General features: G+C 50.2%; 1 long non-coding RNA gene and 1 pseudogene across 2 annotated transcripts in view; one reads left to right on the top strand and one right to left on the bottom strand.

The window, feature by feature from the left end:
• Positions 1-27,564, top strand: part of LOC308196956 (ubiquitin carboxyl-terminal hydrolase 42-like) — a 559,714-nt pseudogene that overhangs the window by 10,875 nt on the left and 521,275 nt on the right. The window lies entirely within an intron of this gene.
• On the bottom strand, positions 8,869-10,134 carry LOC308196916. The gene is made up of 2 exons (XR_013952500.1): positions 9,401-10,134; positions 8,869-9,286 (listed from the first exon to the last, which is right to left on the bottom strand). It is a non-coding gene; the product is annotated as an uncharacterized lncRNA (long non-coding RNA).

Genomic DNA, 27,564 nt, shown 5'->3' with positions numbered 1-27,564 from the left:
TTTGGCTCCTTCCTTTAATTCCACCTTTACCGGTTGTGCCAGTTTCGACTTCCCTGATATATCTGTTTCCCATACTGTTGGTATAACTGCATTTTCTACTTCTCTTGGAATATTAACAAAGGGTTTATCTTTGATCATTAGGATTTGTCCTACTTTGGACTCAGGTACCTTCATTATTAATTCTCCATCCTCAAAGGTTATTGTTGCATCTAATTTAGCTAATAGATCCCGTCCCAAGAGTGGAATCAGGCATTCTGGTACATACAAGAATTCATGGGTTAGTTCCTTACCCCCAAAACGCAAATCAAGGGGTTGTAAGAATGGCCGTTCCTCCTCCTTCCCTGTGGCTCCAATTATTGTAGTTGTCTTAGTTCCCAATCGTCCTTTTAAACTATTTAACACTGAATATGTTGCTCCTATTACATTTACAGACTAATTAACACAGAGAAAGAAGCTCCTGTAACCACCAACAACAAAAAATTCAAGCCTCTCTCTTCGTTTCCTAGCTTTATTTCAACTAGTGGACCTGCTAGGGTAGATGCCCCAGGTCCCCGTCCTTTCTGACTGTTGTAGGTTTATCCTGCAGCCTAAGACAATTTCTTTCTGATATCAGGGGCCGATTGCCCTAGAAAGAGGCTAGTCAATTGCCTCTGTTTGTTTTCTGAAGCCAGGTCCAAATTTTCTGTCCTTTTTTTTTTTTTTTTTTTCCATTGCATTTCAAAGTTGGTCCAAAAATTCAAAAATTCCATAGGGTTTTCTTTTGGATCTTGTTGGAACAGATTCTCAATTCCCAATTTAACCAGATTTTGGTATTTACATAATTTCCGGGGTGGTAAGGGTCTGGGGGGGGAGGGAGGGGGGGGGGGTCGGTCAGGGGAATGCAATGGTTGAAAGTTCCCTGAGCGGTCCCATTGGCAATCTGAGCTCACATATGAACTCAGGTTGTTTTAAGAGTTAGCAGCTTTTCTGTTTCCATGACAACTCTCTCCCGGACCCATCATGGTCCCTCCGCCCCAGAGGGCTCACACCGCGATTTTGAGATCTCAGCCTCGGGTTGAGGCGGAACTATTAACATTCCTACATCCTCTTCCCCTGCTCATTCAACTTCAAACAGCTCTGTTAAATACTACATGCCACACAGCCTTTAACACCTTCAACAACCCTTTTAACACTTCCTTTATCTTCCTCCAGCCTGTACTTTTCTAATGCCAACACCAAAGGCTCAGTCAGGGACCAACTTAATTCCATACCTTTTCCCTCCAAGATGCTGAAACAACATATCAGTATACAACATTTCATCCTATTTTCCTTCTCTCCTCAAAAACAACATTAATTGCAAGACACTGTTATAGTCGATTGATCCATAAAGTGGCCATTTAGTTTATATATTGGCCACAATTGATTGCAATACTTAGTGGAAATCCTCTTGCTTTCTGCGTCCCCCCCACTCCCCCTTCCGACAATATCCTTGCAATGTGCCAATATACACCCAAGGAGGCTTTCTTTAAAACGTCTTTGTTTTGGATATTACCCATTTCCTTGATTTCCCATTCCCTTTTATTTATTTATATTAATTACTGTCCCTTGTTTCAATTTCCACGCAAACCTTTTTATTGCAGGTTTTTACTATGTTTTCCTAGTCTTCTCAAATGTCCCAATTCTCTGGGATTGAACTCCACATACAAACTTCACTATTTCAGATTATTAATGAGCCCCGTTCCAATCGTAAATCCACAGGACTTCGGAAAAACACCTGAAGCACTCAGCCTTCCGTCTTCTAGACAAACAATACCACCTTTTCCACAAAATTTACATTTCAACAAGGCCGAATTTCAAGCCGAATGCTAATTTTTCTAATGCACTTTGTTAGTAAGCCTACACAAAACAAGGAATCACTCCTGTGTATCCATCAAGACGGGGGTTTAAAAGGTATTGAGGCCTAAATAAATTCGCTCTCCCCCTTCTTACCAAATTCCCAGGGCTCAGGCCCGAACCACCAAAGAAGTGGCTCTCCGTTCTACCGCTTTGATAATCAGTCAGCCCCCCTCCCCCGATACTTGGGAAACTGACCAAACACCACCGCAAATATACCGAAACTTTTAAACTGTTACTTAGATAATGCTCCCACCTTCCTCCTTGTCACACTCAAAACATTTAAGAACGAAATAGGATTGCAAGATGCACCGCCGGGCCCGTGTATTGGGCACCACCAATCAACATTTGGATAAAGCAGCACTTCTTTTCGGTCTGTCATGCGCTTCGTTCGTCTCCGGCCGCTACCCTCGCGGAGAATACGGAACCGCGGATCGGAACTCCGCACTCGCTTCGCAGCGATGCTGCGTCTCACTCACAACACAATCATGCAATCACACAGAGAGGGCCCTTGCACTCTCGCTCACAAAATAACATTAATTGTAAGATAGTATTGTACTGTAAGGTTCCGTTTTCTGGCCAACTTTCTTGATCTTCTAGTTCATACTGTGGCCACCAAACATTACAGTAATCAACCAGTTTACCCTTTCGTGACTCCTGCCCGAAACACCCCTCCTTCCAGTGTGCTAGTAAACAGCCCAAAGGGGAGGATCGCGGTACCGAAGCATTACCGCCCAGAATACTTTTAAGTTTTTCCATTATCAGCTATAGCTTTTACCGAACCGAACCAGATGCTGAGCCTGCAGCAAAACCAGACCACTGATGCCGAACCTGCAGCGCTTTCACGACTGTCTGACGGACGGCGCCTAGGCTTACCACGGGAATTCCCTAGCCCAACCGTGCGTGGCTTTCGCCGCGTCTGACCGGCAGGCTCCCAGACCAGATCGGTACCGATTACTAGAGAGCACCTTTTTCTTACCCTTTCAGCGGTACGTTGTGAGCAGCGGGGGTCGGTCGCGGCCGATGGCTCCCCGAGAAACTCCTCGGTGCCGGCTGGAGCGTGATCAGTTCGCGAGCCGCCTCAGCAGTGCCCGCAAGGTCCCATCTGGGTCGCCAAAATGTTAGCGTTCATGAAGACACATAATCCACAAAGTGATTATATGAAGGTGCTTTATTAGGCGCCGGAAGTTAGGGGCATGCCTGCCCAAATCTAACTTCGTCTGATTTGTTCTCTTAGTTCTCTTTTATCCCCTAAGATATTACATATGCATTAGGTTTCACAACTCATCTATGCATATTCATTTCCTAGCTCCGCCTAGCCTCGCTTCGTATGCTAATTATCTTATCAGTCCTTCTGCACTTGCGTATTACTCTCTGGTGGTCGTCGGGATGAAGTAAGATGTCTTCATCAGAGTTGAACTTTTTAACCTTTCCTTCTCACGCATGCTCTCTGAGCCCTTGGTCTCAGTCCAAACCACAAGGTTGGTTTGATCCAGTTCCCAGGGTCCAAGAAGCCCCAGTTATCTAGATGTCTTGCAAATTGAGCATTCTTTTAATCCTCCTTACTCCTCATCATGAATTGGTGCATTCTCATGTTACCCTTGCACATATATTTTGTATCTTCCAAGCGCAGCCTCGGAACAGTACATCGCAAATGTAACATACTAAACAATATTGTATTATTTCTTCTTCTATTACTAACAACACAACCGATTGTAGAGTCCCCCAGCCTCCTTTTTTGGGTTTCCCCCTAATATTAAAAGTTCTTCCGCCCAATTTTGGGGGACCCCACAATTTTGACGTTCCTTCCCCTAACTTGGGGCTTCAACCCTTCAATTTTGGGGGGGGCTCCCACCCTCTTATTTTGGCCTTCCGCCCTAATATTAGGCCTAACCCCTAAGAACCTTGACCCCTAACGCTATGGCAACCACGGATCTAACCCTAACCCCTACCCCAACAAACCCTAGAAACCCTAACCCTAAAAACCCTTACAGCCCTAACCCGATAAAATTTACCACACTAAACCCCTGAAGACTGTTCTGGGGGGTCCACAATCAATTCTGGAGTTTCACACTTCCATTTAAGTGTTCTGCCCCCCCAATATGGGGGTTCGCCCACCCAATTTTGGGGGTTCCTCCCCTAATTGGGGGGGACACAACCAATTTTGGGGGGGACACAACCAATTTGGGGGGGGACACAACCAATTTGGGGGGTCCCCCCAATTTTAGAGTCCCCCACCCTCCTTTTTTGGGTTTCCCCCAATATTAAGAGCTCTTCCGCCCAATTTTGGGGGACCCCACAATTTTGACGTTTCTTCCCCTAAATTGGGGCTTCGACCCTTCAATTTTGGGTGGGGCTCCCCCCTTAGTTTGGCCTTCCACCCTAATATTGGGCCTTAGCCCTAAGAACCCTGACCCCTAACACTACGGCTCCCACGGATCTAACCCTAACCCCTACCCCAAAAAACCCTAGAAACCCTAACCCTAAAACCCCTTACAGTCCTAACCCGATAAAATTTACCACACTAGACCTACGCCTAAAAGCCCTAACCCTAAAAATTAAGACCCTCTAAACCCTAACCCAAAACGTAAAGATTCTCAAAGCCCTAACGCTGGAGACCCTAACCTTAAAAAAAAAAAAAGACCTTAAAACCCTAACCCTAAATACCTGACCATAACTAAAACCCTAAGACCCTAACCCTAAAAACCCTATCAACACTAAAACCACAAAATACTTTAAAACCTTAACACACTAACCCCCAAACCCTAACCCTTATAACTCCAACCCTAACAACCTTAAAATCCTAACCCTAAACCCTGGAAACCCTAACCCTGAAACCCAACCCTAGTGCCTTAGCCCTGAAACCTTAAAACCCTAACACCTTATTAGAAACACTCTGTAACCAATACCATAGGCTCAGGCAAGTATCTCAGTGAGGTAGCATTTTTATTCACGATTGCAATGGCAGGCGTCCCACAAGCCACCTACTAGTTCCATAACACAGTTTATATAATTTTTTTTTTCCTCTCGGTGACCAGGACCCTCCCCAGTTTCCCCATTGACTGGGTAATCCAGGTTCACAATCTATCCAGTGCTTCACAGAAAATACACAGCTGCTGGCCTGTTACTAGTCAATTTTATTTTTTTCTTGACTGTTTTCCTCTTTGAGGTGGTAATGTTTCTTACACCGTGATTTCCACCCAATTGCTCTAAGGATTCTGGTTGTCTGCATTTTACAAGGTTGTCTGTTAAGCTTTCTTATCACTGCAAGCATATATCAATACCACCTTCCTTCCCTCTAAACGATGTAACTCTGTGCAAAAACATTTTTATTCCCACAACCTTGATCCCCTTACCCTAAAATCCTTATTCTCTTTAACCCTAACAACTCTAACCACAACCCTAACCCTTCATATCAACCCCCCGACGCTAATGACACTGACTAATGATCCAAACCCCAAACCCCAGGCAACCAACAAAGAAACAGACACAAAGCTGAAAACTACAAAAAAGGCAAAACCCTGGATACAGACCCCAAATCACAAACACGCTACCAAAATGCTACAGAAAAGCCCCAGACGCAGGCCCCAAGCACTACAGCTAGGCCCCAGAAGCTCTAGACACATCCCAAAGCCAAAATGCAATCCCCAAACACTACAGAAAAGCCCCCAAACACCAGACACAGGCTGCAGAAGTCTACAAGCAGGCCCCAGCCACACCCGGATGCAGACCCCAACTGTCCACAAGCAGCTCCCAACCCACCCCCCCCATGAACTGGACCCCCCCCCACCACCACCCAGATGCATGCCCCAGGCCCCAGGCCTCAGCCCCAGCCCCCACACCCCAGACTCAGGCCCCAAAGGTGTACAACCAGCTCCCAACTGCCCCCCTCAAAGGGAGGCCCCAAAGCCTGCCAGAGGACCCTAGAGCGTACAAGCAGCTCCCAACCCCCCCGGCACAGGCCCCAACCCCCCCCCAGACACAGGCCCCAAAGGTGTACGAGCAACTCCCCATCCTCCCCAGAGGCACGCCCCAAAGGTGTACAAACAGCCCCAACCCCCCAAGACCCAGACCCCTACAGCGTAGAAGCAGCTCCCAACCCCATGCCCCCAAGGCACATGCCCCAACCCCTCCCCCAAGGCAGGCCCTAACAGTGTACAAGCAGCTCCCACCCCCCCCCAGACGCAGGCCCCAAAGGTGTACAAGCAGGCCCCTACAGTATACAAGCAGCTCACAACCACCCCCCCAAAGGCAGGCCCCAACCCCCTCCAGATGCAAGCCCGAAAGGTTAAAACCAGCTCCAACCCCCCAACCCCCCCCCGCCCCGCGCAGACGCAGGCCCCAAAGGTGTACAAGCAGTTCCCAACCCCTCCAAGGCAGGCCCCAAAAGTGTACAGGCAGGCCCCTACAGTGTAGAAACGCTCCAACCCCCCCCCTTCCACCTCGAGGGAGGCCCTCCCCCCCCAGTATACACGAAGCTCCCAACCCCCTCTCAGAGGAATGCCTAAAAAAGTATACAAGCAGCTCCTAACACCCCCCCCCCCCCCCAAAAGAGGCAGTCCCCAAAGGTGTACAAGCAGGCCCTCAAATCCCTTAGGTGTACAAGCAGGCCCTTCAAATCCCTTAGCCCCTGCGCCAGCTTTATTGGTGAGCAGCGAGGCTGGGGGGGGAGGGGGGCAAGACAGCCTTAAATAAAATACAAATATAAAAAGTGTTATAAATGGCTGTTATAAATCCAAATAGGATTACAATCAAAGTTTACAATTTATTAAACGAATAGAGGCAAGCAAGCAGCGCTGGGTGCGCCGGGAGTCTCTGCTCCCCCAGGACGCACACCTGTTACGTAAGGCGGCTGGTTTTGATGCTCCCAGGCTAATACATATTCATTACTACTTCGAGAAGAGGCAGGGTTATTAGAATTGGTTTCCGGAATCTGAAACCCCTCCCAGGGGCGCCTGCGTACCAGTCTCTGGTGGTCTCTCGGGGCTTGCTCGGGCTGAATGCTGGTTGTCTTCCTCTCAGGCTTTTGTCCTTCAATTGTCCTTCAGCTCCCCCTTCCTCCTCGTTTGGGAGCCTCTGCGCCGGATTTCAGAAACTCTAGCAACATCCCCTGCAGTAGTCAGCACTTTTCCCTAAAAACCCCTTTGTTCTCTTATCACCTAGACCCGGGCCTCGATGTTAACCCTTCAAATCCCTTAGTGACACGAATTGCTGGACCATTCCTTACAAAAGGAAGGATAAAATATGTAGAGGAGCAATGGCACACGCGAAAGCCCAGCGCCGCGGGCAGAGGCAGCGAAGGTTGACGGCAGAACAGTGCTCGGTTTGAACACGGAGAGGGAAAGCGAGGGGAAGGTGGCCGAAGCCGGCCGCAGTCTCTGAGCTCTCCTCCTCCTGATTGTTTTCTCTCAAAGCCATTTCTGTCTGTGTGCGGGCACCCGGAGCCGGCAGAAGTCCCCGTGAAGTCCTTCGGCAGGACGGAGGGCTGCGTGGGCTCCAGTGAGAGAGGGAGTTAGGAGAATCTTATCAAGTAGAGATAGAGCGCTGACGGCGTTAAACTAGGATGCTACTTAGCGTCTTTGCTAACTATGGTGCATTGTGCCAATTAACTAAAGCAAGAAGCCTTGGGCCCCTTACCAAGGTCAGTCTCCTCATAAGAGAGTGAGCCTGTCTTAAGAAACTGGGAGAAACTGGTCCTGCAGATGGACAAGAGCCAAGGAGCAACTGAGTCTGTGCAAAGACAAGAGGTCAACTAGCGGTGACGAGGAAGAGTCATCAATCTTCATGCCCACGACCTCCCGTGCTGCCCAGCGCTGAATAAACATACCTACTTTACAATCTCACTGATTGTGGAGTCCCTTTTCCGCAAGTCACTAGCAGCGGTTTCTTCCGCAGAGGTTTTCCCAGAGCCGCTTCAAAGCTTCCCTCGCGGAGCTGGGGCGTCGCAGGGGGTCGTCAAAGCATGCACACACACACACACACACACACACACACACCCCCAGGCGTTGTTGTGCAAACAGAAAGTATTTACAACAAATTCGACAAGCGGTTTTCCTCTGCCAGCGGCAAATGCCTGAGGGCCCCTACAGCTTCACAAATCATAGCACAAAGAGCCTAAAGTTCCTCTAAAATTTAGGGAAATGATTCAAAATAGATCTGCTAGGGGAAAACGATCACTGGCGGCAGGGTACACAATACACGCGAGTCTCAGCTCTCCTCCGCAGGGTCAGTGCCCACGCCCAAGTGCGACGCTGATGGCACCCGAACATTTGCTGTAGCAGGCAGCAGAGCCAGCAGCTCAGGGGAGCAATTTTAAAAACCAGGAGGCACTTAAACCAACCCTTAATTGACCCAGTTACTGCAGGAGAGTCCCGACTACTCGCCCTGGAGTCCTACTGTCACCAGCAAAAAGCACCAACCAAAGCTTGGGGGAACTTTGGTACAGCACAAGAGAAGGGAGTGGGGGTAGCGTAGCCGTATCGCAGAGCTGCTGCTTTTCACACCATTTTATCATCCCTGATAATTGAAAGTAAGGCCGGGTGGGCTGACCCCACCACCACCACTCCTGGCAGCATGTTTGGTCCACAACGCTAGAATAATTATTCTGCTCCCTCCCGCCCCTACAGCTTCATCATCTGAAAAGATTACAGTCAAAACAATGGCATACACAAATAAAAGTCAAGAGTTGACATAGTAACTCCGGGATTTGGGTATCAACTGTCTGAGAAATCAGAACACTCAGGCTTCACAATGTGCCCAACATCGAGCTGTGCCAAGGGGGGGCGGAAGGAAGAAGCTTTCCGTTTAAGCCTTCAGAGCATCGCTCCATCACTACGTCAATTCACAGCCACCACAGCGTGCCGATGGACATCTTTCTGTGCCAAAAGAAACAAGTGCTTTGTCCTCTTGATATCAAAGGTAGCCACCTATAGTTACGGAACCATGCACAAGACCTTAACTCTGACCAGCAGGGAAACTTCGGACAACTGAGTGCAGATCCTGCCAATTTCTACCAGTTCCAACTGTGCTTTAAGTCTCATTGCAAAGCCTCAGTTAGAAAAAGGATCACCTCAGGGTATCCAACAAGAAGAAGAGTTGTTTTCTTTTTTTTCTTTTTTTTTTTTTTTTCAATATACCATAGGACTATGCAGTTCAATCATCAATCATCTTGGAAAGCTCAAGGAGGAGGTCATCCTCATCCTTCCCTGGGTCCAAGTCGAGCTCGGCTTCCAGTATGCCGTCTGAGAGTTCCCAAAGTAGCATCTCTAAATCCTCGTCTACAGATACGGGCGCGTTGCCTGTGGAACTCAGCCGGCGTGTCCTTGCTTCTTCTAGCTGGGAAGAAGCTGAAGTCGAGCTTGAGAACTCCATTGGCTCCATGGATTCTGCCTGGCTTCCAAGATGTGCTTCAGGTCTTGGCAGAGCAAGGAAGAGAACAATCAGTATATGCCATTTCTTAACGGGAAATCCCTTTTCTGCAAACCGGCTCTTAAAACCGTAGCCAACCCCTCCTGCACTTCAATCTTACCCAGGGATTGTTATTCAATTAACCCAGGGCTACATTTAGAGCCCAATATATTAGCAGGTACATTTTTCAGTTTGGGGGTTTCTCTGTGAAGCCAGAGCACCCGGAGTCTAGCAAAGATGGGAAACCAACATGGCCTCCCGGAAGCCCAGTGTCCGAGAACTACATCTCCCGGCATGCTCTGGGAAAACAATATGGACTCCCGGAAACCCGGTGGCCAAGAACTACATTTCCCAGCACTCCCCAGAAAATTGAGCCTCGCAGCGTGCCGTAGGACGCCATTTTTTGCTCTGTTACATTACCGGTTTCGTGTTTATGGAGGGTTTTCCCGCCGTTTTGGGGGGTTTCCCCTCAATTTCGGGTTTTCAGCTCTCCATTTCAGAGTTCTTCCCCGCAATTTTGGGGTTCCTTCCCCTAATTTGGTGCTTCGCCCCCCCCCCACTTTTGGGGTTCCCCCTCCATTTTGGGGATTCCCCCCAGTTCCAAGCCCCCCACAATTTTGGAGGCCCCCACCATCCTTTCTTGGCCTGCCACCCTAATATTAAGGTTCTTTCCCCCAATGTTGGGGTTCTCACCACACGTTTGAGGTTCCTTCCCTTAATTTGGGGCTTAGCTCCCCGGGATCTGGGGCTTTAACCCCAATTTTGGGGGTCCCCCCCAAGTTTGGGGATTCCTCCCCAGGTCTGGGGGGGGTCCACATTCAATTCTGGAATTTCACACTTCCATTTAAGTCTTCTTCACCCACCCAATTTTGGGGGTTCCTCCCCTAATTGGGGGGGGATACAACCGATTGTAGAGTCCCCCACCCTCCTTTTTTGGGTTCCCCCCTAATATTAAAAGTTCTTCCGCCCAATTTTGGGGGACCCCACAATTTTGACGTTCCTTCCCCTAACTTGGGGCTTCAACCCTTCAATTTTGGGGGGGGCTCCCACCCTCTTATTTTGGCCTTCCGCCCTAATATTAGGCCTAACCCCTAAGAACCTTGACCCCTAACGCTATGGCAACCACGGATCTAACCCTAACCCCTACCCCAACAAACCCTAGAAACCCTAACCCTAAAAACCCTTACAGCCCTAACCCGATAAAATTTACCACACTAAACCCCTGAAGACTGTTCTGGGGGGTCCACATTCAATTCTGGAATTTCACACTTCCATTTAAGTGTTCTTCCCCCCCAATCTGGGGGTTCGCCCACCCAATTTTGGGGGTTCCTCCCCTAATTGGGGGGGACACAACCAATTTTGGGGGGGACACAACCAATTTGGGGGGGGACACAACCAATTTGGGGGGGTCCCCCCAATTTTAGAGTCCCCACCCTCCTTTTTTGGGTTTCCCCCAATATTAAGAGCTCTTCCGCCCAATTTTGGGGGACCCCACAATTTTGACGTTTCTTCCCCTAAATTGGGGCTTCGACCCTTCAATTTTGGGGGGGGCTCCCCCCTTAGTTTGGCCTTCCACCCTAATATTGGGCCTTACCCCTAAGAATCCTGACCCCTAACACTACGGCTCCCACGGATCTAACCCTAACCCCTACCCCAAAAAACCCTAGAAACCCTAACCCTAAAACCCCTTACAGTCCTAACCCGATAAAATTTACCACACTAGACCTACGCCTAAAAGCCCTAACCCTAAAAATTAAGACCCTCTAAACCCTAACCCAAAACGTAAAGATTCTCAAAGCCCTAACGCTGGAGACCCTAACCTTAAAAAAAAAAAAATAAGACCTTAAAACCCTAACCCTAAATACCTGACCATAACTAAAACCCTAAGACCCTAACCCTAAAAACCCTATCAACACTAAAACCACAAAATACTTTAAAACCTTAACACACTAACCCCCAAACCCTAACCCTTATAACTCCAACCCTAACAACCTTAAAATCCTAACCCTAAACCCTGGAAACCCTAACCCTGAAACCCAACCCTAGTGCCTTAGCCCTGAAACCTTAACACCCTAACACCTTATTAGAAACACTCTGTAACCAATACCATAGGCTCAGGCAAGTATCTCAGTGAGGTAGCATTTTTATTCACGATTGCAATGGCAGGCGTCCCACAAGCCACCTACTAGTTCCATAACACAGTTTATATAATTTTTTTTTTCCTCTCGGTGACCAGGACCCTCCCCAGTTTCCCCATTGACTGGGTAATCCATGTTCACAATCTATCCAGTGCTTCACAGAAAATACACAGCTGCTGGCCTGTTACTAGTCAATTTTATTTTTTTCTTGACTGTTTTCCTCTTTGAGGTGGTAATGTTTCTTACACCGTGATTTCCACCCAATTGCTCTAAGGATTCTGGTTGTCTGCATTTTACAAGGTTGTCTGTTAAGCTTTCTTATCACTGCAAGCATATATCAATACCACCTTCCTTCCCTCTAAACGATGTAACTCTGTGCAAAAACATTTTTATTCCCACAACCTTGATCCCCTTACCCTAAAATCCTTATTCTCTTTAACCCTAACAACTCTAACCACAACCCTAACCCTTCATATCAACCCCCCGACGCTAATGACACTGACTAATGATCCAAACCCCAAACCCCAGGCAACCAACAAAGAAACAGACACAAAGCTGAAAACTACAAAAAAAGCAAAACCCTGGATACAGACCCCAAATCACAAACACGCTACCAAAATGCTACAGAAAAGCCCCAGACGCAGGCCCCAAGCACTACAGCTAGGCCCCAGAAGCTCTAGACACATCCCAAAGCCAAAATGCAATCCCCAAACACTACAGAAAAGCCCCCAAACACCAGACACAGGCTGCAGAAGTCTACAAGCAGGCCCCAGCCACACCCGGATGCAGACCCCAACTGTCCACAAGCAGCTCCCAACCCACCCCCCCCATGAACTGGACCCCCCCCCACCACCACCCAGATGCATGCCCCAGGCCCCAGGCCTCAGCCCCAGCCCCCACACCCCAGACTCAGGCCCCAAAGGTGTACAACCAGCTCCCAACTGCCCCCCTCAAAGGGAGGCCCCAAAGCCTGCCAGAGGACCCTAGAGCGTACAAGCAGCTCCCAACCCCCCCGGCACAGGCCCCAACCCCCCCCCAGACACAGGCCCCAAAGGTGTACAAGCAACTCCCCATCCTCCCCAGAGGCACGCCCCAAAGGTGTACAAACAGCCCCAACCCCCCAAGACCCAGACCCCTACAGCGTAGAAGCAGCTCCCAACCCCATGCCCACAAGGCACATGCCCCAACCCCTCCCCCAAGGCAGGCCCTAACAGTGTACAAGCAGCTCCCACCCCCCCCCAGACGCAGGCCCCAAAGGTGTACAAGCAGGCCCCTACAGTATACAAGCAGCTCACAACCACCCCCCCAAAGGCAGGCCCCAACCCCCTCCAGATGCAAGCCCGAAAGGTTAAAACCAGCTCCAACCCCCCAACCCCCCCCCGCCCCGCGCAGACGCAGGCCCCAAAGGTGTACAAGCAGTTCCCAACCCCTCCAAGGCAGGCCCCAAAAGTGTACAGGCAGGCCCCTACAGTGTAGAAACGCTCCAACCCCCCCCCTTCCACCTCGAGGGAGGCCCTCCCCCCCCAGTATACACGAAGCTCCCAACCCCCTCTCAGAGGAATGCCTAAAAAAGTATACAAGCAGCTCCTAACACCCCCCCCCCCCCCCCCCAAAAGAGGCAGTCCCCAAAGGTGTACAAGCAGGCCCTCAAATCCCTTAGGTGTACAAGCAGGCCCTCAAATCCCTTAGGTGTACAAGCAGGCCCTTCAAATCCCTTAGCCCCTGCGCCAGCTTTATTGGCGAGCAGCGAGGCTGGGGGGGGAGGGGGGCAAGACAGCCTTAAATAAAATACAAATATAAAAAGTGTTATAAATGGCTGTTATAAATCCAAATAGGATTACAATCAAAGTTTACAATTTATTAAACGAATAGAGGCAAGCAAGCAGCGCTGGGTGCGCCGGGAGTCTCTGCTCCCCCAGGACGCACACCTGTTACGTAAGGCGGCTGGTTTTGATGCTCCCAGGCTAATACATATTCATTACTACTTCGAGAAGAGGCAGGGTTATTAGAATTGGTTTCCGGAATCCGAAACCCCTCCCAGGGGCGCCTGCGTACCAGTCTCTGGTGGTCTCTCGGGGCTTGCTCGGGCTGAATGCTGGTTCTCTTCCTCCCAGGCTTTTGTCCTTCAATTGTCCTTCAGCTCCCCCTTCCTCCTCGTTTGGGAGCCTCTGCGCCGGATTTCAGAAACTCTAGCAACATCCCCTGCAGTAGTCAGCACTTTTCCCTAAAAACCCCTTTGTTCTCTTATCACCTAGACCCGGGCCTCGATGTTAACCCTTCAAATCCCTTAGTGACACGAATTGCTGGACCATTCCTTACAAAAGGAAGGATAAAATATGTAGAGGAGCAATGGCACACGCGAAAGCCCAGCGCCGCGGGCAGAGGCAGCGAAGGTTGACGGCAGAACAGTGCTCGGTTTGAACACGGAGAGGGAAAGCGAGGGGAAGGTGGCCGAAGCCGGCCGCAGTCTCTGAGCTCTCCTCCTCCTGATTGTTTTCTCTCAAAGCCATTTCTGTCTGTGTGCGGGCACCCGGAGCCGGCAGAAGTCCCCGTGAAGTCCTTCGGCAGGACGGAGGGCTGCGTGGGCTCCAGTGAGAGAGGGAGTTAGGAGAATCTTATCAAGTAGAGATAGAGCGCTGACAGCGTTAAACTAGGATGCTACTTAGCGTCTTTGCTAACTATGGTGCATTGTGCCAATTAACTAAAGCAAGAAGCCTTGGGCCCCTTACCAAGGTCAGTCTCCTCATAAGAGAGTGAGCCTGTCTTAAGAAACTGGGAGAAACTGGTCCTGCAGATGGACAAGAGCCAAGGAGCAACTGAGTCTGTGCAAAGACAAGAGGTCAACTAGCGGTGACGAGGAAGAGTCATCAATCTTCATGCCCACGACCTCCCGTGCTGCCCAGCGCTGAATAAACATACCTACTTTACAATCTCACTGATTGTGGAGTCCCTTTTCCGCAAGTCACTAGCAGCGGTTTCTTCCGCAGAGGTTTTCCCAGAGCCGCTTCAAAGCTTCCCTCGCGGAGCTGGGGCGTCGCAGGGGGTCGTCAAAGCACGCACGCACACACACACACACACACACACACACACACACACCCAGGCGTTGTTGTGCAAACAGAAAGTATTTACAACAAATTCGACAAGCGGTTTTCCTCTGCCAGCAGCAAATGCCTGAGGGCCCCTACAGCTTCACAAATCATAGCACAAAGAGCCTAAAGTTCCTCTAAAATTTAGGGAAATGATTCAAAATAGATCTGCTAGGGGAAAACGATCACTGGCGGCAGGGTACACAATACACGCGAGTCTCAGCTCTCCTCCGCAGGGTCAGTGCCCACGCCCAAGTGCGACGCTGATGGCACCCGAACATTTGCTGTAGCAGGCAGCAGAGCCAGCAGCTCAGGGGAGCAATTTTAAAAACCAGGAGGCACTTAAACCAACCCTTAATTGACCCAGTTACTGCAGGAGAGTCCCGACTACTCGCCCTGGAGTCCTACTGTCACCAGCAAAAAGCACCAACCAAAGCTTGGGGGAACTTTGGTACAGCACAAGAGAAGGGAGTGGGGGTAGCGTAGCCGTATCGCAGAGCTGCTGCTTTTCACACCATTTTATCATCCCTGATAATTGAAAGTAAGGCCGGGTGGGCTGACCCCACCACCACCACTCCTGGCAGCATGTTTGGTCCACAACGCTAGAATAATTATTCTGCTCCCTCCCGCCCCTACAGCTTCATCATCTGAAAAGATTACAGTCAAAACAATGGCATACACAAATAAAAGTCAAGAGTTGACATAGTAACTCCGGGATTTGGGTATCAACTGTCCGAGAAATCAGAACACCCAGGCTTCACAATGTGCCCAACATCGAGCTGTGCCAAGGGGGGGCGGAAGGAAGAAGCTTTCCGTTTAAGCCTTCAGAGCATCGCTCCATCACTACGTCAATTCACAGCCACCACAGCGTGCCGATGGACATCTTTCTGTGCCAAAAGAAACAAGTGCTTTGTCCTCTTGATATCAAAGGTAGCCACCTATAGTTACGGAACCATGCACAAGACCTTAACTCTGACCAGCAGGGAAACTTAGGACAACTGAGTGCAGATCCTGCCAATTTCTACCAGTTCCAACTGTGCTTTAAGTCTCATTGTAAAGCCTCAGTTAGAAAAAGGATCACCTCGGGGTATCCAACAAGAAGAAGAGTTGTTTTCTTTTTTTTTTTCATTTTTTTTTTTTTTTTTTAATATACCATAGGACTATGCAGTTCAATCATCAATCATCTTGGAAAGCTCAAGGAGGAGGTCATCCTCATCCTTCCCTGGGTCCAAGTCGAGCTCGGCTTCCAGTATGCCGTCTGAGAGTTCCCAAAGTAGCATCTCTAAATCCTCGTCTACAGATACGGGCGCGTTGCCTGTGGAACTCAGCCGGCGTGTCCTTGCTTCTTCTAGCTGGGAAGAAGCTGAAGTCGAGCTTGAGAACTCCATTGGCTCCATGGATTCTGCCTGGCTTCCAAGATGTGCTTCAGGTCTTGGCAGAGCAAGGAAGAGAACAATCAGTATATGCCATTTCTTAACGGGAAATCCCTTTTCTGCAAACCGGCTCTTAAAACCGTAGCCAACCCCTCCTGCACTTCAATCTTACCCAGGGATTGTTATTCAATTAACCCAGGGCTACATTTAGAGCCCAATATATTAGCAGGTACATTTTTCAGTTTGGGGGTTTCTCTGTGAAGCCAGAGCACCCGGAGTCTAGCAAAGATGGGAAACCAACATGGCCTCCCGGAAGCCCAGTGTCCGAGAACTACATCTCCCGGCATGCTCTGGGAAAACAATATGGACTCCCGGAAACCCGGTGGCCAAGAACTACATTTCCCAGCACTCCCCAGAAAATTGAGCCTCGCAGCGTGCCGTAGGACGCCATTTTTTGCTCTGTTACATTACCGGTTTCGTGTTTATGGAGGGTTTTCCCGCCGTTTTGGGGGGTTTCCCCTCAATTTCGGGTTTTCAGCTCTCCATTTCAGAGTTCTTCCCCGCAATTTTGGGGTTCCTTCCCCTAATTTGGTGCTTCGCCCCCCCCCCCACTTTTGGGGTTCCCCCTCCATTTTGGGGATTCCCCCCAGTTCCAAGCCCCCCACAATTTTGGAGGCCCCCACCATCCTTTCTTGGCCTGCCACCCTAATATTAAGGTTCTTTCCCCCAATGTTGGGGTTCTCACCACATGTTTGAGGTTCCTTCCCTTAATTTGGGGCTTAGCTCCCCGGGATCTGGGGCTTTAACCCCAATTTTGGGGGTCCCCCCCAAGTTTGGGGATTCCTCCCCAGGTCTGGGGGGGGTCCACATTCAATTCTGGAATTTCACACTTCCATTTAAGTCTTCTTCCCCCCAATTTGGGGGTTCACCCACCCAATTTTGGGGGTTCCTCCCCTAATTGGGGGGGGATACAACCGATTTTAGAGTCCCCCACCCTCCTTTTTTGGGTTCCCCCCTAATATTAAAAGTTCTTCCGCCCAATTTTGGGGGACCCCACAATTTTGACGTTCCTTCCCCTAACTTGGGGCTTCAACCCTTCAATTTTGGGGGGGGCTCCCACCCTCTTATTTTGGCCTTCCGCCCTAATATTAGGCCTAACCCCTAAGAACCTTGACCCCTAACGCTATGGCAACCACGGATCTAACCCTAACCCCTACCCCAACAAACCCTAGAAACCCTAACCCTAAAAACCCTTACAGCCCTAACCCGATAAAATTTACCACACTAAACCCCTGAAGACTGTTCTGGGGGGTCCACATTCAATTCTGGAATTTCACACTTCCATTTAAGTGTTCTTCCCCCCCAATCTGGGGGTTCGCCCACCCAATTTTGGGGGTTCCTCCCCTAATTGGGGGGGACACAACCAATTTTGGGGGGGACACAACCAATTTGGGGGGGGACACAACCAATTTTGGGGGGTCCCCCCAATTTTAGAGTCCCCCACCCTCCTTTTTTGGGTTTCCCCCAATATTAAGAGCTCTTCCGCCCAATTTTGGGGGACCCCACAATTTTGACGTTTCTTCCCCTAAATTGGGGCTTCGACCCTTCAATTTTGGGGGGGGCTCCCCCCTTAGTTTGGCCTTCCACCCTAATATTGGGCCTTACCCCTAAGAATCCTGACCCCTAACACTACGGCTCCCACGGATCTAACCCTAACCCCTACCCCAAAAAACCCTAGAAACCCTAACCCTAAAAACCCTTACAGTCCTAACCCGATAAAATTTACCACACTAGACCTACGCCTAAAAGCCCTAACCCTAAAAATTAAGACCCTCTAAACCCTAACCCAAAACGTAAAGATTCTCAAAGCCCTAACGCTGGAGACCCTAACCTTAAAAAAAAAAAAAATAAGACCTTAAAACCCTAACCCTAAATACCTGACCATAACTAAAACCCTAAGACCCTAACCCTAAAAACCCTATCAACACTAAAACCACAAAATACTTTAAAACCTTAACACACTAACCCCCAAACCCTAACCCTTATAACTCCAACCCTAACAACCTTAAAATCCTAACCCTAAACCCTGGAAACCCTAACCCTGAAACCCAACCCTAGTGCCTTAGCCCTGAAACCTTAAAACCCTAACACCTTATTAGAAACACTCTGTAACCAATACCATAGGCTCAGGCAAGTATCTCAGTGAGGTAGCATTTTTATTCACGATTGCAATGGCAGGCGTCCCACAAGCCACCTACTAGTTCCATAACACAGTTTATATAATTTTTTTTTTCCTCTCGGTGACCAGGACCCTCCCCAGTTTCCCCATTGACTGGGTAATCCATGTTCACAATCTATCCAGTGCTTCACAGAAAATACACAGCTGCTGGCCTGTTACTAGTCAATTTTATTTTTTTCTTGACTGTTTTCCTCTTTGAGGTGGTAATGTTTCTTACACCGTGATTTCCACCCAATTGCTCTAAGGATTCTGGTTGTCTGCATTTTACAAGGTTGTCTGTTAAGCTTTCTTATCACTGCAAGCATATATCAATACCACCTTCCTTCCCTCTAAACGATGTAACTCTGTGCAAAAACATTTTTATTCCCACAACCTTGATCCCCTTACCCTAAAATCCTTATTCTCTTTAACCCTAACAACTCTAACCACAACCCTAACCCTTCATATCAACCCCCCGACGCTAATGACACTGACTAATGATCCAAACCCCAAACCCCAGGCAACCAACAAAGAAACAGACACAAAGCTGAAAACTACAAAAAAAGCAAAACCCTGGATACAGACCCCAAATCACAAACACGCTAACAAAATGCTACAGAAAAGCCCCAGACGCAGGCCCCAAGCACTACAGCTAGGCCCCAGAAGCTCTAGACACATCCCAAAGCCAAAATGCAATCCCCAAACACTACAGAAAAGCCCCCAAACACCAGACACAGGCTGCAGAAGTCTACAAGCAGGCCCCAGCCACACCCGGATGCAGACCCCAACTGTCCACAAGCAGCTCCCAACCCACCCCCCCCATGAACTGGACCCCCCCCCACCACCACCCAGATGCATGCCCCAGGCCCCAGGCCTCAGCCCCAGCCCCCACACCCCAGACTCAGGCCCCAAAGGTGTACAACCAGCTCCCAACTGCCCCCCTCAAAGGGAGGCCCCAAAGCCTGCCAGAGGACCCTAGAGCGTACAAGCAGCTCCCAACCCCCCCGGCACAGGCCCCAACCCCCCCCCAGACACAGGCCCCAAAGGTGTACAAGCAACTCCCCATCCTCCCCAGAGGCACGCCCCAAAGGTGTACAAACAGCCCCAACCCCCCAAGACCCAGACCCCTACAGCGTAGAAGCAGCTCCCAACCCCATGCCCACAAGGCACATGCCCCAACCCCTCCCCCAAGGCAGGCCCTAACAGTGTACAAGCAGCTCCCACCCCCCCCCAGACGCAGGCCCCAAAGGTGTACAAGCAGGCCCCTACAGTATACAAGCAGCTCACAACCACCCCCCCAAAGGCAGGCCCCAACCCCCTCCAGATGCAAGCCCGAAAGGTTAAAACCAGCTCCAACCCCCCAACCCCCCCCCGCCCCGCGCAGACGCAGGCCCCAAAGGTGTACAAGCAGTTCCCAACCCCTCCAAGGCAGGCCCCAAAAGTGTACAGGCAGGCCCCTACAGTGTAGAAACGCTCCAACCCCCCCCCTTCCACCTCGAGGGAGGCCCTCCCCCCCCAGTATACACGAAGCTCCCAACCCCCTCTCAGAGGAATGCCTAAAAAAGTATACAAGCAGCTCCTAACACCCCCCCCCCCCCCCCCCCCAAAAGAGGCAGTCCCCAAAGGTGTACAAGCAGGCCCTCAAATCCCTTAGGTGTACAAGCAGGCCCTCAAATCCCTTAGGTGTACAAGCAGGCCCTTCAAATCCCTTAGCCCCTGCGCCAGCTTTATTGGCGAGCAGCGAGGCTGGGGGGGGAGGGGGGCAAGACAGCCTTAAATAAAATACAAATATAAAAAGTGTTATAAATGGCTGTTATAAATCCAAATAGGATTACAATCAAAGTTTACAATTTATTAAACGAATAGAGGCAAGCAAGCAGCGCTGGGTGCGCCGGGAGTCTCTGCTCCCCCAGGACGCACACCTGTTACGTAAGGCGGCTGGTTTTGATGCTCCCAGGCTAATACATATTCATTACTACTTCGAGAAGAGGCAGGGTTATTAGAATTGGTTTCCGGAATCCGAAACCCCTCCCAGGGGCGCCTGCGTACCAGTCTCTGGTGGTCTCTCGGGGCTTGCTCGGGCTGAATGCTGGTTGTCTTCCTCCCAGGCTTTTGTCCTTCAATTGTCCTTCAGCTCCCCCTTCCTCCTCGTTTGGGAGCCTCTGCGCCGGATTTCAGAAACTCTAGCAACATCCCCTGCAGTAGTCAGCACTTTTCCCTAAAAACCCCTTTGTTCTCTTATCACCTAGACCCGGGCCTCGATGTTAACCCTTCAAATCCCTTAGTGACACGAATTGCTGGACCATTCCTTACAAAAGGAAGGATAAAATATGTAGAGGAGCAATGGCACACGCGAAAGCCCAGCGCCGCGGGCAGAGGCAGCGAAGGTTGACGGCAGAACAGTGCTCGGTTTGAACACGGAGAGGGAAAGCGAGGGGAAGGTGGCCGAAGCCGGCCGCAGTCTCTGAGCTCTCCTCCTCCTGATTGTTTTCTCTCAAAGCCATTTCTGTCTGTGTGCGGGCACCCGGAGCCGGCAGAAGTCCCCGTGAAGTCCTTCGGCAGGACGGAGGGCTGCGTGGGCTCCAGTGAGAGAGGGAGTTAGGAGAATCTTATCAAGTAGAGATAGAGCGCTGACGGCGTTAAACTAGGATGCTACTTAGCGTCTTTGCTAACTATGGTGCATTGTGCCAATTAACTAAAGCAAGAAGCCTTGGGCCCCTTACCAAGGTCAGTCTCCTCATAAGAGAGTGAGCCTGTCTTAAGAAACTGGGAGAAACTGGTCCTGCAGATGGACAAGAGCCAAGGAGCAACTGAGTCTGTGCAAAGACAAGAGGTCAACTAGCGGTGACGAGGAAGAGTCATCAATCTTCATGCCCACGACCTCCCGTGCTGCCCAGCGCTGAATAAACATACCTACTTTACAATCTCACTGATTGTGGAGTCCCTTTTCCGCAAGTCACTAGCAGCGGTTTCTTCCGCAGAGGTTTTCCCAGAGCCGCTTCAAAGCTTCCCTCGCGGAGCTGGGGCGTCGCAGGGGGTCGTCAAAGCACGCACGCACACACACACACACACACACACACACACACACACCCAGGCGTTGTTGTGCAAACAGAAAGTATTTACAACAAATTCGACAAGCGGTTTTCCTCTGCCAGCAGCAAATGCCTGAGGGCCCCTACAGCTTCACAAATCATAGCACAAAGAGCCTAAAGTTCCTCTAAAATTTAGGGAAATGATTCAAAATAGATCTGCTAGGGGAAAACGATCACTGGCGGCAGGGTACACAATACACGCGAGTCTCAGCTCTCCTCCGCAGGGTCAGTGCCCACGCCCAAGTGCGACGCTGATGGCACCCGAACATTTGCTGTAGCAGGCAGCAGAGCCAGCAGCTCAGGGGAGCAATTTTAAAAACCAGGAGGCACTTAAACCAACCCTTAATTGACCCAGTTACTGCAGGAGAGTCCCGACTACTCGCCCTGGAGTCCTACTGTCACCAGCAAAAAGCACCAACCAAAGCTTGGGGGAACTTTGGTACAGCACAAGAGAAGGGAGTGGGGGTAGCGTAGCCGTATCGCAGAGCTGCTGCTTTTCACACCATTTTATCATCCCTGATAATTGAAAGTAAGGCCGGGTGGGCTGACCCCACCACCACCACTCCTGGCAGCATGTTTGGTCCACAACGCTAGAATAATTATTTTGCTCCCTCCCGCCCTTACAGCTTCATCATCTGAAAAGATTACAGTCAAAACAATGGCATACACAAATAAAAGTCAAGAGTTGACATAGTAACTCCGGGATTTGGGTATCAACTGTCCGAGAAATCAGAACACCCAGGCTTCACAATGTGCCCAACATCGAGCTGTGCCAAGGGGGGGCGGAAGGAAGAAGCTTTCCGTTTAAGCCTTCAGAGCATCGCTCCATCACTACGTCAATTCACAGCCACCACAGCGTGCCGATGGACATCTTTCTGTGCCAAAAGAAACAAGTGTTTTGTCCTCTTGATATCAAAGGTAGCCACCTCTACTTACGGAACCATGCACAAGACCTTAACTCTGACCAGCAGGGAAACTTAGGACAACTGAGTGCAAATCCTGCCAATTTCTACCAGTTCCAACTGTGCTTTAAGTCTCATTGCAAAGCCTCAGTTAGAAAAAGGATCACCTCAGGGTATCCAACAAGAAGAAGAGTTGGTTTTTTTTTTGGTTTTTTTTTTTTTTTTTTTTTTTTAATATACCATAGGACTATGCAGTTCAATCATCAATCATCTTGGAAAGCTCAAGGAGGAGGTCATCCTCATCCTTCCCTGGGTCCAAGTCGAGCTCGGCTTCCAGTATGCCGTCTGAGAGTTCCCAAAGTAGCATCTCTAAATCCTCGTCTACAGATACGGGCGCGTTGCCTGTGGAACTCAGCCGGCGTGTCCTTGCTTCTTCTAGCTGGGAAGAAGCTGAAGTCGAGCTTGAGAACTCCATTGGCTCCACGGATTCTGCCTGGCTTCCAAGATGTGCTTCAGGTCTTGGCAGAGCAAGGAAGAGAACAATCAGTATATGCCATTTCTTAACGGGAAATCCCTTTTCTGCAAACCGGCTCTTAAAACCGTAGCCAACCCCTCCTGCACTTCAATCTTACCCAGGGATTGTTATTCAATTAACCCAGGGCTACATTTAGAGCCCAATATATTAGCAGGTACATTTTTCAGTTTGGGGGTTTCTCTGTGAAGCCAGAGCACCCGGAGTCTAGCAAAGATGGGAAACCAACATGGCCTCCCGGAAGCCCAGTGTCCGAGAACTACATCTCCCGGCATGCTCTGGGAAAACAATATGGACTCCCGGAAACCCGGTGGCCAAGAACTACATTTCCCAGCACTCCCCAGAAAATTGAGCCTCGCAGCTTGCCGTAGGACGCCATTTTTTGCTCTGTTACATTACCGGTTTCGTGTTTATGGAGGGTTTTCCCGCCGTTTTGGGGGGTTTCCCCTCAATTTCGGGTTTTCAGCTCTCCATTTCAGAGTTCTTCCCCGCAATTTTGGGGTTCCTTCCCCTAATTTGGTGCTTCGCCCCCCCCCCCCACTTTTGGGGTTCCCCCTCCATTTTGGGGATTCCCCCCAGTTCCAAGCCCCCCACAATTTTGGAGGCCCCCACCATCCTTTCTTGGCCTGCCACCCTAATATTAAGGTTCTTTCCCCCAATGTTGGGGTTCTCACCACATGTTTGAGGTTCCTTCCCTTAATTTGGGGCTTAGCTCCCCGGGATCTGGGGCTTTAACCCCAAATTTGGGGGTCGCCCCCAAGTTTGGGGATTCCTCCCCAGGTCTGGGGGGGGTCCACATTCAATTCTGGAATTTCACACTTCCATTTAAGTCTTCTTCCCCCCAATTTGGGGGTTCGCCCACCCAATTTTGGGGGTTCCTCCCCTAATTTGGGGGGGACACAACCGATTGTAGAGTCCCCCAGCCTCCTTTTTTGGGTTCCCCCCTAATATTAAAAGTTCTTCCGCCCAATTTTGGGGGACCCCACAATTTTGACGTTCCTTCCCCTAACTTGGGGCTTCAACCCTTCAATTTTGGGGGGGGCTCCCACCCTCTTATTTTGGCCTTCCGCCCTAATATTAGGCCTAACCCCTAAGAACCTTGACCCCTAACGCTATGGCAACCACGGATCTAACCCTAACCCCTACCCCAACAAACCCTAGATACCCTAACCCTAAAAACCCTTACAGCCCTAACCCGATAAAATTTACCACACTAAACCCCTGAAGACTGTTCTGGGGGGTCCACATTCAATTCTGGAATTTCACACTTCCATTTAAGTGTTCTGCCCCCCCAATATGGGGGTTCGCCCACCCAATTTTGGGGGTTCCTCCCCTAACTGGGGGGGACACAACCAATTTTGGGGGGGACACAACCAATTTGGGGGGGGACACAACCAATTTGGGGGGTCCCCCCAATTTTAGAGTCCCCCACCCTCCTTTTTTGGGTTTCCCCCAATATTAAGAGCTCTTCCGCCCAATTTTGGGGGACCCCACAATTTTGACGTTTCTTCCCCTAAATTGGGGCTTCGACCCTTCAATTTTGGGGGGGGCTCCCCCTTTAGTTTGGCCTTCCACCCTAATATTGGGCCTTAGCCCTAAGAACCCTGACCCCTAATACTACGGCTCCCACGGATCTAACCCTAACCCCTACCCCAAAAAACCCTAGAAACCCTAACCCTAAAACCCCTTACAGTCCTAACCCGATAAAATTTACCACACTAGACCTACGCCTAAAAGCCCTAACCCTAAAAATTAAGACCCTCTAAACCCTAACCCAAAACGTAAAGATTCTCAGAGCCCTAACGCTGGAGACCCTAACCTTAAAAAAAAAAAATAAGACCTTAAAACCCTAACCCTAAATACCTGACCATAACTAAAACCCTAAGACCCTAACCCTAAAAACCCTATCAACACTAAAACCACAAAATACTTTAAAACCTTAACACACTAACCCCCAAACCCTAACCCTTATAACTCCAACCCTAACAACCTTAAAATCCTAACCCTAAACCCTGGAAACCCTAACCCTGAAACCCAACCCTAGTGCCTTAGCCCTGAAACCTTAACACCCTAACACCTTATTAGAAACACTCTGTAACCAATACCATAGGCTCAGGCAAGTATCTCAGTGAGGTAGCATTTTTATTCATGATTGCAATGGCAGGCGTCCCACAAGCCACCTACTAGTTCCATAACACAGTTTATATAATTTTTTTTTTCCTCTCGGTGACCAGGACCCTCCCCAGTCTCCCCATTGACTGGGTAATCCAGGTTCACAATCTATCCAGTGCTTCACAGAAAATACACAGCTGCTGGCCTGTTACTAGTCAATTTTATTTTTTTCTTGACTGTTTTCCTCTTTGAGGTGGTAATGTTTCTTACACCGTGATTTCCACCCAATTGCTCTAAGGATTCTGGTTGTCTGCATTTTACAAGGTTGTCTGTTAAGCTTTCTTATCACTGCAAGCATATATCAATACCACCTTCCTTCCCTCTAAACGATGTAACTCTGTGCAAAAACATTTTTATTCCCACAACCTTGATCCCCTTACCCTAAAATCCTTATTCTCTTTAACCCTAACAACTCTAACCACAACCCTAACCCTTCATATCAACCCCCCGACGCTAATGACACTGACTAATGATCCAAACCCCAAACCCCAGGCAACCAACAAAGAAACAGACACAAAGCTGAAAACTACAAAAAAGGCAAAACCCTGGATACAGACCCCAAATCACAAACACGCTACCAAAATGCTACAGAAAAGCCCCAGACGCAGGCCCCAAGCACTACAGCTAGGCCCCAGAAGCTCTAGACACATCCCAAAGCCAAAATGCAATCCCCAAACACTACAGAAAAGCCCCCAAACACCAGACACAGGCTGCAGAAGTCTACAAGCAGGCCCCAGCCACACCCGGATGCAGACCCCAACTGTCCACAAGCAGCTCCCAACCCACCCCCCCCATGAACTGGACCCCCCCCCACCACCACCCAGATGCATGCCCCAGGCCCCAGGCCTCAGCCCCAGCCCCCACACCCCAGACTCAGGCCCCAAAGGTGTACAACCAGCTCCCAACTGCCCCCCTCAAAGGGAGGCCCCAAAGCCTGCCAGAGGACCCTAGAGCGTACAAGCAGCTCCCAACCCCCCCGGCACAGGCCCCAACCCCCCCCCAGACACAGGCCCCAAAGGTGTACAAGCAACTCCCCATCCTCCCCAGAGGCACGCCCCAAAGGTGTACAAACAGCCCCAACCCCCCAAGACCCAGACCCCTACAGCGTAGAAGCAGCTCCCAACCCCATGCCCACAAGGCACATGCCCCAACCCCTCCCCCAAGGCAGGCCCTAACAGTGTACAAGCAGCTCCCACCCCCCCCCAGACGCAGGCCCCAAAGGTGTACAAGCAGGCCCCTACAGTATACAAGCAGCTCACAACCACCCCCCCAAAGGCAGGCCCCAACCCCCTCCAGATGCAAGCCCGAAAGGTTAAAACCAGCTCCAACCCCCCAACCCCCCCCCGCCCCGCGCAGACGCAGGCCCCAAAGGTGTACAAGCAGTTCCCAACCCCTCCAAGGCAGGCCCCAAAAGTGTACAGGCAGGCCCCTACAGTGTAGAAACGCTCCAACCCCCCCCCTTCCACCTCGAGGGAGGCCCTCCCCCCCCAGTATACACGAAGCTCCCAACCCCCTCTCAGAGGAATGCCTAAAAAAGTATACAAGCAGCTCCTAACACCCCCCCACCCCCCCCCAAAAGAGGCAGTCCCCAAAGGTGTACAAGCAGGCCCTCAAATACCTTAGGTGTACAAGCAGGCCCTCAAATCCCTTAGGTGTACAAGCAGGCCCTTCAAATCCCTTAGCCCCTGCGCCAGCTTTATTGGCGAGCAGCGAGGCTGGGGGGGGAGGGGGGCAAGACAGCCTTAAATAAAATACAAATATAAAAAGTGTTATAAATGGCTGTTATAAATCCAAATAGGATTACAATCAAAGTTTACAATTTATTAAACGAATAGAGGCAAGCAAGCAGCGCTGGGTGCGCCGGGAGTCTCTGCTCCCCCAGGACGCACACCTGTTACGTAAGGCGGCTGGTTTTGATGCTCCCAGGCTAATACATATTCATTACTACTTCGAGAAGAGGCAGGGTTATTAGAATTGGTTTCCGGAATCCGAAACCCCTCCCAGGGGCGCCTGCGTACCAGTCTCTGGTGGTCTCTCGGGGCTTGCTCGGGCTGAATGCTGGTTGTCTTCCTCCCAGGCTTTTGTCCTTCAATTGTCCTTCAGCTCCCCCTTCCTCCTCGTTTGGGAGCCTCTGCGCCGGATTTCAGAAACTCTAGCAACATCCCCTGCAGTAGTCAGCACTTTTCCCTAAAAACCCCTTTGTTCTCTTATCACCTAGACCCGGGCCTCGATGTTAACCCTTCAAATCCCTTAGTGACACGAATTGCTGGACCATTCCTTACAAAAGGAAGGATAAAATATGTAGAGGAGCAATGGCACACGCGAAAGCCCAGCGCCGCGGGCAGAGGCAGCGAAGGTTGACGGCAGAACAGTGCTCGGTTTGAACACGGAGAGGGAAAGCGAGGGGAAGGTGGCCGAAGCCGGCCGCAGTCTCTGAGCTCTCCTCCTCCTGATTGTTTTCTCTCAAAGCCATTTCTGTCTGTGTGCGGGCACCCGGAGCCGGCAGAAGTCCCCGTGAAGTCCTTCGGCAGGACGGAGGGCTGCGTGGGCTCCAGTGAGAGAGGGAGTTAGGAGAATCTTATCAAGTAGAGATAGAGCGCTGACAGCGTTAAACTAGGATGCTACTTAGCGTCTTTGCTAACTATGGTGCATTGTGCCAATTAACTAAAGCAAGAAGCCTTGGGCCCCTTACCAAGGTCAGTCTCCTCATAAGAGAGTGAGCCTGTCTTAAGAAACTGGGAGAAACTGGTCCTGCAGATGGACAAGAGCCAA

Source organism: Anser brachyrhynchus (genome assembly GCF_964034855.1).
Source record: "Anser brachyrhynchus genome assembly, chromosome: 6".
Taxonomy (NCBI): Eukaryota; Metazoa; Chordata; class Aves; order Anseriformes; family Anatidae; genus Anser; species Anser brachyrhynchus.
The sequence above is the reverse complement of the archived record's forward strand: the minus strand, read 5'-3'. Positions and strand labels throughout refer to the sequence as shown.